The sequence below is a fragment of the Saccopteryx leptura genome, chromosome 1, assembly GCF_036850995.1.
Source record: "Saccopteryx leptura isolate mSacLep1 chromosome 1, mSacLep1_pri_phased_curated, whole genome shotgun sequence".
Lineage (NCBI taxonomy): Eukaryota > Metazoa > Chordata > Mammalia > Chiroptera > Emballonuridae > Saccopteryx > Saccopteryx leptura.
In genome coordinates, this window is record NC_089503.1 from 342235263 (window position 1) to 342251369 (window position 16107).

The following is a 16107-nucleotide window of genomic DNA, read 5'->3' on the forward strand; positions in this document are numbered from 1 at the left end:
TATTCCCCAAGACTTTAAGACTTGCTTCTAAGACAATATTTAATATGAAATAAACTGCAGCCTGACGGGTGGTGGTACAGTGGATAAAGCATCGACCTGGAATGCTGAGGGCCCTGGGTTGAAACTCGAAGGTCTTTGGCTTGAGTATGGGGTTACTGGCTTGAGCTCAGGAACATCAACATGACCCCATAGTCACTGGCTTGAGCCCAAGGTCATTGGTTGAGCAAGGGGTCACTAGCTCAGCTTGAGACCCCCCTGCAACAAGGTTAAAGAACAAGAAAAACAAAAATATATGAAATAAACTGAAAACCATGACAAAATACCTATAAATTCTGAATAAAACCCTCCTTTAAATGAATTGATGAATTCACAAAACAGTCTCTAGGAGCAAGTGAATTAAAACACTATATCTGACATTGTAGCAGCCACTGCTATCGCTGTATGTGTGTGTGTGTGTGTGTGTGTGTGTGTGTGGAGGGTGGTGTCAGTAATCTAAACTAAAGGTTTAGATTATGATACCATGGAGGGATAAATGACAAGGTTTAGGGCCTGTAATAAGCAGGGATTGGAACTGACACCCATATATAAAAGTGGGACTCTTGAAAGCAACACCTTCTTTAAAAGAATGACTAGAAAATAAATCAGCTCACCCACACAAGGAGATTTTAAATAAAAACCGCTTTTAAAGCTAAGCCTGGTTGCTGGGGGCAAACTGTCCTCTAAAGAATTTTGTAAACACAGGTTTGTCATCTTGTATGTCTGTGGATCAGTTGTATACTATTCTGTATGTTCATGAACCGACAAGCTGAGAATCAACATACGTGGTCATAGGTCGGTGAAACCCATGAGTATCTGGAAACATCAAACATCCACCTCAAGCCACAGAGATTTCTCACAGAAATAGACATTCTAAAGATGAGCTCAAAATCTAAAATTACCACATATTTAAGGAAATAATTCACCTTGAAGTAGAATCATTAAAGACAATAAATATTAGGATCATAACCTGAAGAAATTCAGATGTCACATTTACCTGTTAAGACTTTAAAAAAAAGTATTAAAATGATTAAAAGAAGTATAAAAGAGCAAGACATGGATAGTATCAAAGAATGAACAGAATCTCTGGAAATTTTAAATGTAATCATTTAAGTAAAATCTCAGTGAGTATATTAGACAGAATATTAGACACAGCTAAAAAGTGAGTTAATGAACTGGAATATAAATCTGAGAAGAAAACGATTTGTAACAACTCATAAAATTATGGATTATATAAACCAGAGGTAGCTATAAAAGAATAGACTGAGATGCTCTAACATAAGTCTAACAATTTCCAAAAGGAACAGATTAGAATTCTCCTTAAAATAAAATATCACATATATTTTTTCTTTGCTATTATCTATTACCTATTCATTAATCCTTCCATTTATTCACTCAATAAGCATTTATTCAAGCATATACTCAGTGTGTGTTTTTTTGTGTGTGCTATATTATGTGCTGTGTACACAGAATAAAAATCTAATCCCATACTTATGCTCCCCCCCCCAATTGCTTAATGTTGTACAATCATCCTTTGAATGATCAGAATCTCTCAAAGGGAGGAAATTAAAGTTTATTTAGTATTTCAGGCTGGATACCATCTTAAATTCTGCAATGCATATTAAAACTGTAAAATTAACTAGAGTGAGGGAAAAGGAGAGAAATGAGAAGGGCATTTATATAGGTGTATGAATCCATACATAACACAGCAAGAAGAAAATCTGTAACTGGCATGAGCCACGTTTGATGTTGCCTTCAGGAAGCACCTGAGGTTGTTGGGTTTCTCATTGAAAGCTTCACTCCTGAGGAATCTGAGCTCTTGATGTCAAAGTTATCTTGGATTACAGGACTTTTTCATTAATCTTGACCTCTTGACTTGATTGAGTCACCTTGTGGTCACCTGGGTGCTAGCCATACTCCTTCATGTCTCCATCTAGTAGCAGTTACTCTATTTACTCTAGGGGACCAGCATTTTAGTTGTTTTACTTAATGATCCCAGGAGAATTAAATGGACAGATGGCAATTACCACCTCCAATTTAGTGGGATTATTGTTAAATTCCTTGTTAGAAGCATTTTTCCTTTGGATATTAAAAACTGTAAGTCAGCAGAGTAAAAAGTCATGGAGAGTGGGAGCAAATATTTTGTGAATGAATCATTGGGTATAATTGTAAGAGGTGCTAACCCCCTTCACACCTTGGTACTGAGACCCAGGTCATCAAAGCCATAAAGTGATTCCTTTACAGACCATTTACCATTATTCTGTAGGGCAGTATTTCAAGCCTCTTCTCTGCAATGATAGCATTGTAATCAACATCAATGTGAGACACAGATATTCTTATCATCAGTCCTCTGATTCTGTCTCTTCTAAGAACTTGACAACCCCTTCAGTCTAAGTTATCAGGATTTTCTCCTGGGCAATGCGAACCAAAAAATATACTTGAAGATCATCCCATGAGGAATATTTCTCTCCTTCTCTTTACTTTTCTTCAGGGCCATCCCAGAGTGGGTTCTAATGTCACGGTGGTCTACCTCTGCCTGTTGTCAGCTACAGGTTTCTCTTCCACATCACCTAGTTTGGAAAACTTTCCATGAAGCAGCATGAGTCCACAAAGTGAGATGAAAGAGAGAGGGCAGCATGGGAGGTGTAGCCCCAGAGAAAAGTGGACAATGTTCTTTCTCAGTTTTTTTCCTTAAGGATCTTCCTAAATCTATAATATACCAACTTTTACTTGATTGCAGATTATATTGCTTACGGTCAGTTTCAGGGCTAGCCGCCTAAAAATCTGAGTTTGTGAAGGTCAACTGAGGTTTCAAATCAGAGATGTACTGTAGTTAGCAGGACTCAGTGGCAAACAAATTCTTGATTGCCAGAAAGAATAATGGTTACATGGCTTTCTTCCAAGTTTTGGGGAGTTTTCACTGACTCTTTTACTGGGATTTGCCACAGGCTTACTACTTTATCTTAATTTTCCAAAGGCATTTAATCTGCCATACCTTTGAACTGGATGAGTCATGAGGATCAAAGAGTTATTAGCAGTGTAGTTTGGACAAGATAAAGACTCTTCTGTTTTGGGCCATATTAAGTTAGATAGAGTTTCAGCTCATCCAATAAACAAGTTACTTTGGAAATATAGCATATCTAGCTTTCAAAATGCTGCGATCCCACATGGAATTATATGTACAAGATACTGCAATTTGCCCTGGCAGATAACTTGGTTGCTTAGAGTGTCATCCTGAAGGGCAGAAGTTGCCAATTCTGTTCTTGGTCAGGGTACATACAGGAACAGATTGATGTCTCTCTCTCTCTCTCTCTCTCCCTCCCTCCCTTCTCCCAAAATCAATAAATAAACATTCAAAAAAGACATATTAAAAAAAAGATACTGCCTTTTAATTTTCACTTTGGAGGAAATCTACTGCCTAATGCTTGGCTACTGATCTAGCAGAAACTACTGAGCCATCAGATCCCTCTAATTTTGTGGAGCACACCTCCCACCTTCTGATGAGCATATATCTAACTTGGACATCGAGGCAACTTGCTGCTTTCTGCTCTTCAGGCTTTATTACTGTTACCATCACTATGATGAACCAATGAAATATGGTGTGATCTGAGAAACAGTCAATATCTCTGAGAACTAAATTGTGGGCCAGAGTTAATCCTGACACAGGATGACAAAGATCCTTCTTTCCAGAGGAACCTAATGGTTTGTGGTGCTATCTGTGTGTTGAGATTGAAAAAAAAAATCACTGAATCAAATAGCTGGTTACCAGGTGCCATTGGCTAAACTGATTTAGTCCATTAAAAAGATTACATCTGGAGCAGCAGCTTTTGTTGGCTTCATCAACAAACTTGTTATGAAAATTCACTATTACTTTTTGAGAATTAATGATCCTTTGCATTAACTAAACTAGAGAATTAAATTAGTCATGTAAGAATTACTGCCCTGCATTTTTCAGCTTTCAGTGGTAGCGATAGTCTCTGTGCTTCTCCTGAGGGTGTAGTATTGCTCTTGACTTACTATTCTGCACAAGAAGAGAGATGCACAGGCTCCTCGTGGACCTATTTTTCTATAGCTCTTACTCCTTGAGCTGGGACTCTAATGTGAGTATTTTTTCACCTACTGAAATGTATTAAACATTATGTTCAGGACCTGGGGAAATAACCGGTAATGGGTTGAGGGTCACATCTAGCCAATTGTGAGGGAGATTTAGATAAAAATTATTTCCATAAATTATGGCTGTGGGAGTGTAATGGGTTGAATACTTATGTGTATGTGTGTGTGTTTGAGGGGAAAGGTCTTCTCACTAGGGAAAAATTCTAGACACTGCATGACACATAATTTTTGGTATTTTTTGGGTTTGAAGGAATTAAGGGAAATCTCAAAGGGTCAGGAAAAAAATTAAGGAAAGGCAAAGCTGTGAGGAGTTAGCAAACCAGAAACACATATGAAAGGAGGAATTCCTTCAAAGTCAGGAATCAAATTGTCACTGCTGCCAAGACACTGTGCCTAGGCCTGATGACAAGGTGGGGGTGGGAAGTTGCTAAATCTAAGTGTCCCTTATTAAGCCTATAAACCTTGAAGGTGGTTTAAATGGTGGCAGCTGGGTAGCCTATCCTGGCTCATGGCAGAGGGAAACCAAATCTTCTCTGGTAAAAGTATCCTCATTTTAGGCTCTCAGGTTTTCCACTGATTAAAATCAACCAAATATAAGCCCACAATCAAAGATGCCAAATATGCAAAGGGACTAAATGACATGAGTAAGAGTTAGCATAGGTGACCTACAAAAGATCTAGGCCTCAAAGTCTTAGGACATGGGAATCACAAAATATAATTCTATAAGATATGGGGCTTAAATGACATTTTAAGAAATAGTGAAAGAAACAGAAGATAGAATAACAAAAATGTGCAAGCTACACAGCACTATTTTAAAATGTCTAGGCATATATAAAAAAGTACAAAATATAACTTTTAGAAATCAAAAAAATAGTTGTTGAAAAATGAACAAATAGGTTAAAGAGAAGATTAGATATAAGGGGAGAGAAATAAGTTAATTAGGAGGCAGACCTGATTAAATTAACTAGAATGTAACATAGAAAAATAAAGAGTTGTAAAATATGAAGGAAATATTAAGAGATGTGGAGGGTAGAAAGAAAAGTTCTAGGCCCTGGGTGGTTGGCTCAGTGGTAGAGCATCACCTGGAGTGTGGATGTCCCAGGTTCGATTCCTGGTCAGGACACACAGAAGAGGCACCATTCTGCTTCTCCACCCTTCCCCCTCTACTTTTTTTCTGTCTCTCTCTTTCCCTCCCGCAGCCAAGGCTCCATTGGAGCAAAGTTGGCCTGGGCGCTGAGAATGGCTCCATGGCCTCCGCCTCGGGTGCTAGAATGGCTCTGGTTACAATGGAGCAACACCCCAGATGGGCAGAGCATTGCCCCCTAGCGGGCAATCCAGGTGGATCCTGGTTGGGCACATGTGGGAGTCTGTCTCTCTGTCTCCCTGCTTCTCACCTCAAAAAAAAAAAAAAGTCTAATACTATGTTACTTGAAGTATGATGCATGGAATAGGAGCAAAAGCCTCACTTAGGAAATTGTTAGCAATTCAAACTCAGCCTCATTGCTGATCTTGATTCTTGTATGATTCTTGAATCAGAATCTGCATTGGTCAAGAAACTCCCCATTTTATTCATATGTACCCACAAATTTTCAAGGCACTGGGTGAACAAATTTATAATTAGAATTTTAGAGAGAGAAAAGAAAGGGAACAGAGAAGCAGCACTATTTGAAGAGATAATAATTATATGTTTTTCAAAATTGATTGATACATTTTCAGAAGAAAGTATATCTGGAACAGTGCATAACTTCCAGTTTGATTTAAAAATAAAATTGTTTACATTCATTTTAAATATGTCCATTATGGAATCAAAATATTATAACATTTGAGGTACAGCATCACCTTTTTAAAAAGTACAAGTACAAGATTGTCACTAGCCAGAAATTTTACATTGTTCTAGTTTTCAATTTAAGCTAGCTTTCTCTTTTACTTTCTTTCTTCGAAAGTTATAATAATGTGATCCACTTCCTGCTAGAAGGTTATTAATGGATCACTCTCTCACAGCTCTTCCAAAAAAGTATGAATAGATTAAAACTAAAGTAATATTTTATTTCTATATACATGCCTCTTATTAACTTTTAAAATTTAACAAAACAACAACAAAAAACAATCTCATAGACACAGCAGTGTAGTGATCATTACTAGAGGGAGAGGGGTTTAGGGAGCAAGTAGAAGAGGGTGAAGTGGGATAAATAGTGACAGAAGGAGGCTTGACTGGGTGGTGAACACTCACCACACTATACAGATGATATCTAGAACTGTACACTTAAAACCTATGTAATTTTATTAACCAATATAATCCAAATAAATTCAATAAAAATTTAAAAAGTTTGTTACCATTATACTCATTATTATTTACAACACATGTATTTGATCAACATAATTGGATATACAAAGTAAAATTTTATGGCAACTGCATCGCTTATTGAGGCATTTAGTGCTGCTTGATTTCAATCAGTTCATGTTTCCAAACTTTTGCTAGAAAGATGGAAGATTCAGAAGTAATTATATTCCTACTTTGTGTTTTATAATATGTAAATTCTCAGAAATATTTTCACACAAATAAGTAGAATGGACTGAAAGGAGTTTTATAAAAAATTACCCACAGTGAAATTGCTTTAACACAACTTGATGATTTCCAAAGAAGGGAAGCTAATCTAATCTCTCTTTTCAATATTGCAGTAAAAAATATGTAACTAAGATATAATTTACTATTTTAACTAATTTTAATTGTATTCACTGGCATTAAGTACATTCACATTGCTGTGCATGTGAATTACCACCATCCATTTCCAGAACTCTTTCATCTGAAACAAACTTATACTCATTAAACACAAACTTCTCATTCTTCCTCCCCCAACCCCTGGAAACTACCATTCTACTTTCTGCCTCCATGAATTTGACTACTGTAGATACTTTCCATAAGTAGAATTATATAATATTTGCCCTCTTGTAACTGATTTATTTCACTTAGTATAATGTCTTCAAGCATGATGTCATCTATTTTATAGTACATGTCAGAATTTCTTTCCCTTTTAAAAGCTAAATAATATTCCATTGTATGTATATACCACATTTTGTTTATCCATTTATCTGTCCTTGGCCACTTGGGTTGCTTCTTCCTTTGACTGACTGTTGTAAATAATTGAATTCCTTTTAAATAAGATCAGCAATGGACAGTTATACTATCCAATTGCAACCTTCTGCTTCTTATTTGGTACATATCCAAAGGAGTTTCCTTTAGTCTCTAATGAGCAAATTACAAAGTAACAAGCAAACAGAAAAAAAGTTATACAAATGTTTATATTTCTATTTCATTCCCTTGTTGAATGTTTGTAAACTGTCTGTGGGGAATAAAATTAAATGATCATGCCTTTAAGCTACAGATCTATAGGAATACCAACGACAGGTGAGCAAGACCAAGATTTTTCAAATGAAGTCAGGATTTCACAAGGCTGAGAAGTCTCCTGGTTAGCAATGCTGCTTTTCTGAGTGTTGACCGAAGAAACATCCAGACCTCTAGAGAATTTTTAAAAGAGTTTATTTGAGCCAAACTGATGACTTATGCAGAGGAGCAAAGATTTTTTTAAATTATTTATTTATTTATTTTTTACAGAGACAGAGAGTGAGTCAGAGAGAGGGATAGACAGGAACGGAGAGAGATGAGAAGCATCAGTCATTAGTTTTTCATTGCGCGTTGCAACACCTTAGTTGTTCATTGATTGCCCTCTCACATGTGCCTTGACCGCGGGCCTTCAGCAGACTGAGCAACCCCTTGCTGGAGCCAGCGACCTCGTGAGCCTCGCTCAAACCAGATGAGCCCGCACTCAAGCTGGCGACCTCGGGGTCTCGAACCTGGGTCCTTCCACATCCCAGTCCAACGCTCTATCCACTGCGCCACCACCAGGTCAGGCGAGGAGCAAAGATTTTAAATGCTGTGGAGAATAACAGTTTTACAGATTTTTAAAATGTATTTGAAATTAAAGAAGGGACATAAGGAAGCTCACATGGAGGTGGGACAAAGCAAGGTGAGAGTTGGGTTACAGGATAGTTAACAAGATTATGTGTTTTCTTGAGGGTGGCTACAGCTTCTTTCAAAGGTGTGTTAACCTAGATGCACAGAAACAATCAACAAGGCTTATTTCAGGCAAAGAAAACCCTTTTACAAAAGAAGTTGTATGCCTGGGGTGTGACTATCTGCCATGACCTGCCCAGTTAGGAATTTAGGATCAGATCACTCTGCGAGGTTAATTTCCACTGGACCCTTTAAGTCATTCACACAATCATCTCCTAGCATAATACATTACTTACTACATCCCACTCCTGAAAAACATGCTGACCTCCTCTACTGCACGAATGAATCTTATCAGTCCTTGTATTAGTTTTCTATTGTGCATAAGAAATTGCTACAGATTAGAAGCTGAAAACATGTATGTATATTTATGAAACCAGAAAAATCAGCATTCATGCTCCCTGTCACCACTCAATCAAATAAGTAGTGACAAGGTTTGAATCTTCATGGGCACTTTATTCAGATTGCTGGTGATCTGAGAAAACAGCAGGCGATATATCCTAAAAACTGTCTTAACATTTCATCTCAAGCTAACCTTTTTTATAAGGGGAAGAAAAGGGTAGCTACGGCATTTGGAATTAAGGGAAAAGTTAATTAGATAAAACTTGCAGTCCAGAGATTTTTCTAGCATTTCTTCATCTGCTGCCTAGTAATTCTTTATCTGCATCCTTGTCAGGGATGCTCCATCCCTGGAGCATCAAGGGTTAGATAACATCTTGGTTGCTTGCAGATCTCCTGGGCCTGCGGCACAAAGGGTTGATTGCTTGCAGCCCTTGTGAAGTCATGTAGGCTCGTTCCTGTGTCCCAGCTCATGGAACAAAGCTTTTTACTTGCATTATTCATTAAGCCTACTTATTATAACTAAAAGCTACTATTACTAAAGCTAAACTTTTAACTCTTGATTTCTCTCTATCATTTATGAGTGTGAAGTTCTGTAGATTGGAAGTCTGGCTGAATTCAGCTAGGTCCCTGTGTTTAAAGTCTCATAAGGCTAAATTTGAGGTATTGGCTAGGCTGAGCTGGGCTATGCACTCATTGGAGGCTCTGGGAAATACCCTGCTTCCAAACTCGTACATATTGTTGGCAAAATCTAGTTAGTTCCTTACCTATTAGCATGGGTTGCTCCTAAAGGTCACTTGCATTCCTTCTCATAAGGGTATATGCAGTTTTTTTTTTTGTTGTTTTGTTTTTTTTGAGAGAGAGAGAGAGAGGGAGGAAGGTCAAGAGATGAGAAGCATCAACTCATAGTGGCAGCATCTTAGCTGTCTATTGATTTCTTTCTCATATGTGTCTTGACTAAGGGGAAGACTTGCTCAAGCCAGCAACCTTTGAGCTCAAGCCAGTGACCTTGGGATTCAAGCAAGAGATCATGTGTATGATCCCATGCTCAAGCCAGTGAGCCCACGCTCAAGCTGGCTATGCAGGGTTTCAAACCTGGGTCCTCAACATTCCAGGCTGACACTCTGTCCATTGCTCCATTGCCTCGTCAGGCAGGCTATCTCCATCTTTAAACTAAAAACTGCACATTGACTTCTCCCCATGTTTTAAGTTTCTCTAATTTCCTCTTGTGCTATTACTTGGAAAAAGCTCTGCTTTTAAGAGTTCATGTGATTAGTTCAGGCCCACCTGGATTATCATCCTATTTTAAAGTGAATGATGCCATAAAATGTAACCTAATTACAGGAATGATACCTCATTATATTTATAGTTTTTAAGGATTAGAGCCTTCTATAGTCCACTACCTCACCTCCACCCAAAATTCACATTTCTCCAAAATGCAAAATATATCTATTTTGTTTCAAGATCCCTGAGGATCTCATTCTGCTATAGCATCTCAAAGTTGAAAATCTGCTAAAATTGTGGGCAGTGTGAAACCATTGAAGAGTTTTAAGCATTGAAGTCATAAAACCAGAATTGTTCTTTAGAAAGTTTAAGCTGTGCAGAGAGAGAATTTCACAAAATCTGACACTGTTTTAGGATTTAAAAAGAACACTGAATAAACTAGGAATGGGAGGAAACTTCTTCAACCTGATAAAGCCCATCTATGAAAAGCCCTCAGCAAAAAGCAAAAATGGTGAAAGTCTGGAGGATTTCATTCTAAAATAAGAAACGAAATTAGAATATCTATGCTTACCACTTCTACTCAACACTGTACTGGAGGTCTAAAGAGAGAAATTAGGCAAGAAAAAAGAAAAAGGCATCTAGATTAGAAAGGAACAAATAAAGTTATCTCCATTTGCAGATAACATGATTTTGTATGTATAAAATTCTAAAGAATCCACTAAAATTGTTAAATAAATGAGTTCAGCAAGGTTGTACAATACAAATTTAATTGTATTTCTATATTCTATATTAAAAAATTCAAAAATGAAGTAAGGAAACAATTTTATTTACAAAAAATCACAAAGAATAAAGTATCTAGAAATAAATTTTACAAAAGAAGTGTAAAATTTGTACTCTGAAAATTAGAAAACACTGTTAAAAGAAATTAAAGAAGACTTAAATAAATGGAAAGATATTCCATGTTCATGGATTGGAAGACTTAATATTAATATTGCAGTCCTCCTGAAATTGACCAACATATTCCAATGGAATCTCTATCAAAATTTCAGCCAGTATTTTTTTCTAAAAATTGACAAATTGACTCTAAAATTCATATGAAAATGCAAAGGACCCAGAATAACCAAAATAATCCTTTTTTTTCCATAGAGACAGAGAGTCAGAGAGAGGGACAGATAAGGACAAAGAGACAGGAAGGAAGAGAGATGAGAAGCATCAATTCTTCATTGTAATTCCTTAGCTGTTCTTTGATTGTTTTCCTATATGTGCCTTGACAGGGGTAGCAGGAGCTACAGCAGAGCGAGTGACCCCTTGCTCAAGCCAGCAACCTTAGGCTCAAGGCAGTGACCCGCACTGAAGCTGGTTAGCCCGTGCTCAAGCCAGTGACCTCGGCATTTTGAACCTGTGTCTTCTACATCCCAGTTCAGTGTTCTATCCACTGCACCACTGCCTGGTCAGGCTAAAATAATCTTGAAAAATAACAAAGTAGGAGGACACATCTTCTGATTTAAAACTTACCATATATCTGTAGTAATCAAGACTCTGAGGTATTGGCATAAAGATAAACACATAGATCAATAGAGTACAATTGAGAGTCCAGAAATATACCCTTACCACTATGGTCAACTGATTTTCAACAAGGGTATCAAGACAATTCAATGAGGAAAGATTAGTATTTTCAACAAATGGTGCTGGGACAACTGGATATCCACATGCAAAAAAATAAAGCTAGATCCTTATATCATATATAAAAATTAACTCAAATGTAAGATGAAAGCTATAAAAATTTTACAAGAAAACATGGGAGTAAGTCTTCATGACCTTGGATAGTCAATGATTTCTTAGACATGACACCAAAAGCACAAGCAACAAAAGAAAAACCAGATAAATTAGAATGAATCAAAATGAAAATCTTTTGTGTTTTAATAGACAACATCAAGAAATTGAAATCACAACTCAGAGAATGAGAGAAAGTATCTGCAAACCATATCGAATAAGTGACTTTTATCTAGAATATGTCATGAACCCTTACAATTCAACAATAAAAAGACATTTAAAAACCAAAGACCCAAGTAAAAAATGGGAAAGGATTTAAACAGACATTACTCTAAAGAATATATACAAATTGTCAAAAAAGCGCATGGAATTAGTCATTAGGGAAATACAAATCAAAACTGTAAGCCTGACCAGGCAGTGGTGCAGTGAACAGAACATTGGCCTGGGACACTGAGCACCCAGGTTCACCACCCTGAAGTCGCCAGCTTGGATGTAGGCTCCTCTGGCTTGAGTGCATGCTCACCAGCTTGAGCAAGGGGTCACTGGCTTGAATGTAAGATCATAGACATGATCCTATGGTCGCTGGCTTAAGCCCAAGGTCTCTGGCTTGAGCAAAGGGTCACTCGATCTGCTGTAGCTCCCGGTCAAGGCACATATGAGAAAGCAATCACTGAACAACTAAAGTGCCACAACTATGAGTTGATGCTTCTCATCTTCCTTCCTGTCTGTCTGTCCCTCTCTCTTAAAAAAAAATGAGGTAATACTTTAAACCCACTAGAATGGCTATAATAAAAAAGATGGATAATAATGTGTTGACAAGGCCTGACCAGGCAGTGGTGCAGTGGATAGAGCATTGGACTGGGAGGCCGGGGACCCAGGTTTGAAACTCTGAGGTTGCCTGCTCTAGCGTGGGCTCATCTGGTTTGAACAAGGCTCATCAGCTTGTGCTAGGGGTCATTCGGTCTGCTGTAGCCCCCCCGGTCAAGGCACATATGAGAAGGCAATCACTGTAGCCCCCCGGTCAAGGCACAACTAAGGTGCCGCAACAAAGAATTACTGCTTCTCATCTCTCTCCCATCCTGTCTGTCTGTCCCTACCTGTCCCTCTCTCTGTCTCTCTTGTCTCTGTCACAAACACACACACACAAAAATAAATAAGTAAAATAAACTCCCTTAAAAAAATAAAATGTTGACAAGAATGAGAGATTAGGCAAATCCTTAGAGACAGAAAGTAGATTGCGGTTGTCTGTGGCTGGGTGTGGGGGAAAATAGGAGTAACTGCTAATTGGTATAGAGTTTCTTTTTGGGCGAAGAAAACATTTTCTAATTGGACAATGATGAAAGCTGCACAAGTCTGTGAATATACTAAAAACCATTGAATCACACTTTTAAAGTATGAGCTTTATAGAATGTGAATTGTATCTCAACAAAGTTGTTACTAAGATAAAAAGAAAACTTAACCTGGCATCAGTCTGTGAGTGAATTGGGGTGGATGAAGGAAGTAGAAAAACAAGTTAATAGATTATTGATTGACTATTGCTTAAGTTCGGTGTCAGTGTTGGCAATGGGGTAAAAATGCAAGAATCATTAAAAAAGGTAGATTTAATGGATATAGCAACTCAATAGTAAAAAGAATGAGAATGAGAATAAAAAAATTAATAGGCTTTGTTCCTGGGTAACTCAGAGAATGGTTATGCTATGGAGAAGTGACTGAGAGGCTGGTAGGGATGGGGGAGGAAGGAAAATATGATGTTGGGTTTGGAGTTCCAGGTCAAATGTGAAAAACCACTAAGTCCTTTACTTAAAGCAACAGCTAGCATTTATATAGAACTTGCTGTGTGCCAAATACTATGCTAAACACTTAACATGATTAATTCAATTTAACTATTACAACAACTATTGTATAAGGTAGGGACTACAAATATCTCCATTTTACAAATGAAGAAACTGAGGCATCGAGAAGGTAAATAATTGCCCCAGGTAGAATATGAACTTATGCCCTTAACTTCTATACCCACACAGCCTTTTTAGACAACAAACAGACATCAGTCATTATATAAATAATATCCATCTCCTCAATTCACAATTATTATTAATTAATTGCCTATTTGAAAACAATAAACAAGTCATCATAAAGTATTTTAGTCTTGGTTTATGTAACTTGATTTTGGAACCTATCCCAAAAAATAACCAGCCACCTTGATGGCAAATAAACTATTGTCATTGGTGTTTGGTACTCCAGGAGGATGTGAAGGACAAGTTTTAGAGGGATTCGCATATCAGCCAAGAGCAGGACCCAGGTCTTCTCATGGCCCCTCTGAGACACCACCATGCTTGGTGAGAGAAGTTCTGCTCTGTTGGACTCCCTACAACTTCTGGAATGTGTGCAGTGTTGCCTTCTTGAGAGCTGGAGAATTTACTTCTACTAGGTATTATTAGTTTTGCAGCTATCTTTCTGTCATAATCTCTAAAATTTAATTTGCTAAAGTAATTATTTCTCTAATAATAGTGGCTCATTCTATACCCCTGATATTTAAAATGACTTACTGCTATCACTTACTATGAAATAATTATATTTCCTTTACCTCCTTTTTCAAAAGGAGGTTACACTATCTGGTGTGTTTTCCTCTGAATGAGGGGTTTCAGGAAAGGCAGTCATGCACAGCTGCTGACCCTTCCAGGGCTGCAGAAAGTGTGTGCCTTGAGCCTGGGCCATTTCCTTACATGAAGCTAATGAGCCCTTCACAGCCTGTGCTGGGCATATCACCTTGTCTGAGAATCTGTTCCCTGTTCTGGGCTTGATGTGTACTTCTTTGTTCTGCTTAAAATGTGTGCATATGGCACTCCACTGATATATCTGTTTCTAGCAGGGAAAAAGGGTGTTCTTCACCTGTAGCACCAGAGATGTGTGCAGACCTGTGTCAGCGGTGGGGCAAGGCACACTGGCCTTCTGGGATCAAAACTCCCTACTGAGGCTGATCTTTCTCTGTGTCTTCTCTATATGAGTAATGTTATTCCATCCAGTTTCTGTTGGAGTTATGTCTTTGTTGGCAGCTCTGACACATGCAAACCATGCTGTGGGTTGACATCCTGGGATTGCTGCGCCTGGTGGAGGGATCCTCGATGCAGTGGGACTACAGCCCTGGAAGTAGTGACAGGTGTCACTTGCTTAACAAGGGCCAAAATTCTTACAATCTGAAGATGCAAAAGACCAAATGCTAAGGCTGTTAGACTAATGTCAAGCCTTCAAGGGTTAAAAATAAAAATCTAATAGTATTGTTCTTTAAATATTGATAAGCAGAAAAAAAGCCACTTGTGTTCCCATCACTAACAGAAATCACTGATAAGGCTTTAGGGCTTATTTTTCCAGTTTTTTCTCTTCTCTTTTAAAAAATAGTTTTAAAAAGTTTTATATTTACAAAAAAGTTGCAAGGAAAGTATTGAGATTTTTCATATACCCAATACCCAATTCTCCTAGTATTAGTATGATACATTTGTTATAATTAATGAACCAATATTAAGACATTATAATTAATTAAGTAATATACTCTATTCAGATTTCCCTAGTTTTTGCCCACCGTCCTTTCTCTGTTTCAGGATTTTATCCAGGATGCCACATTACCTTTGGTTGTCAAGTCTCCTTCGGTCCTTCTTGGCTATGACAGTTTCTTACCTTTTCATTGTTTTGGAGCAGTACTGGTCAGGCTTTTTGTAGAATGTTCCTTAACTGGGATTTGTGTGATTTTGTTTTTATCATGATTAGACTGGGATTATGGGTTTTCAGGGGGAAAAAGAAGAGCACAGAAGTAAAATGCCTTTCTGGTGTTATCAGTGTTGATGTTGACCTTGATCGCCTGGAAGAAGTAGTGTTTTCAGTTTTTTCCACTGTGAAGTGACTCCTCTCCTCCTTTCCAAACTGTACTCTTTGGAAGAAAATCTCTATGCACAACCCAGATTTACAGAGTGGGGAGTGATGCTCCGCCTCCTGGAGGGTGGAGTATCTGTATGAATTATTTGGGATCTTCTGCATAGGGAATTTGTCCTTATTTATTTCTATCAATATAAACTCTAGATATGGGTTATTATCCAATACTATTTTATTTCTTTTAAAAATATTTTTACAGTGAAAAGTCATGATTGTGCTATTGAGTGTCATACATTATAATTTGACTCATATTTCCTCTAAGCTAATTAAAGGGTATGCGGATGCCCACTAAGACCCTACCCAGAATGTGGAATGCTTCACGGATTTGCATGTTATCCTTATGCAGGAGTCATGCTAATCTTCTCTGTATCATTCCAATTTTAGTATATGTGCTGCCAAAGCAAGTACTGCTTTATTTTATCTTGCTCTAATTTTCCTGACTGACCATTGGGATCTCTTTCAGTTGGCTCTCGTGTCCTTGTGCTTTGACATGCTTCCATAACTGTTAGTAGTTTCTTTTTTGTTTGTTTGAGTACTTGCTTTACATTCTGGTGCTGCAAGATGACTAGGCTCAACTTCATAGCCTTGGTCTTCGTCAGCCATTTCTCCAAGAGGTCCTAGTCCTTTTA

General features: G+C 37.7%; 1 non-coding gene across 1 annotated transcript; it reads right to left on the reverse strand.

The window, feature by feature from the left end:
• Positions 1-15779: 15779 nt before the first annotated feature.
• Positions 15780-15886, reverse strand: LOC136390240 (U6 spliceosomal RNA). The gene has a single exon (XR_010748670.1). It is a non-coding gene; the product is annotated as a U6 spliceosomal RNA (small nuclear RNA).
• Between the last annotated feature and the right edge of the window lie 221 nt (positions 15887-16107).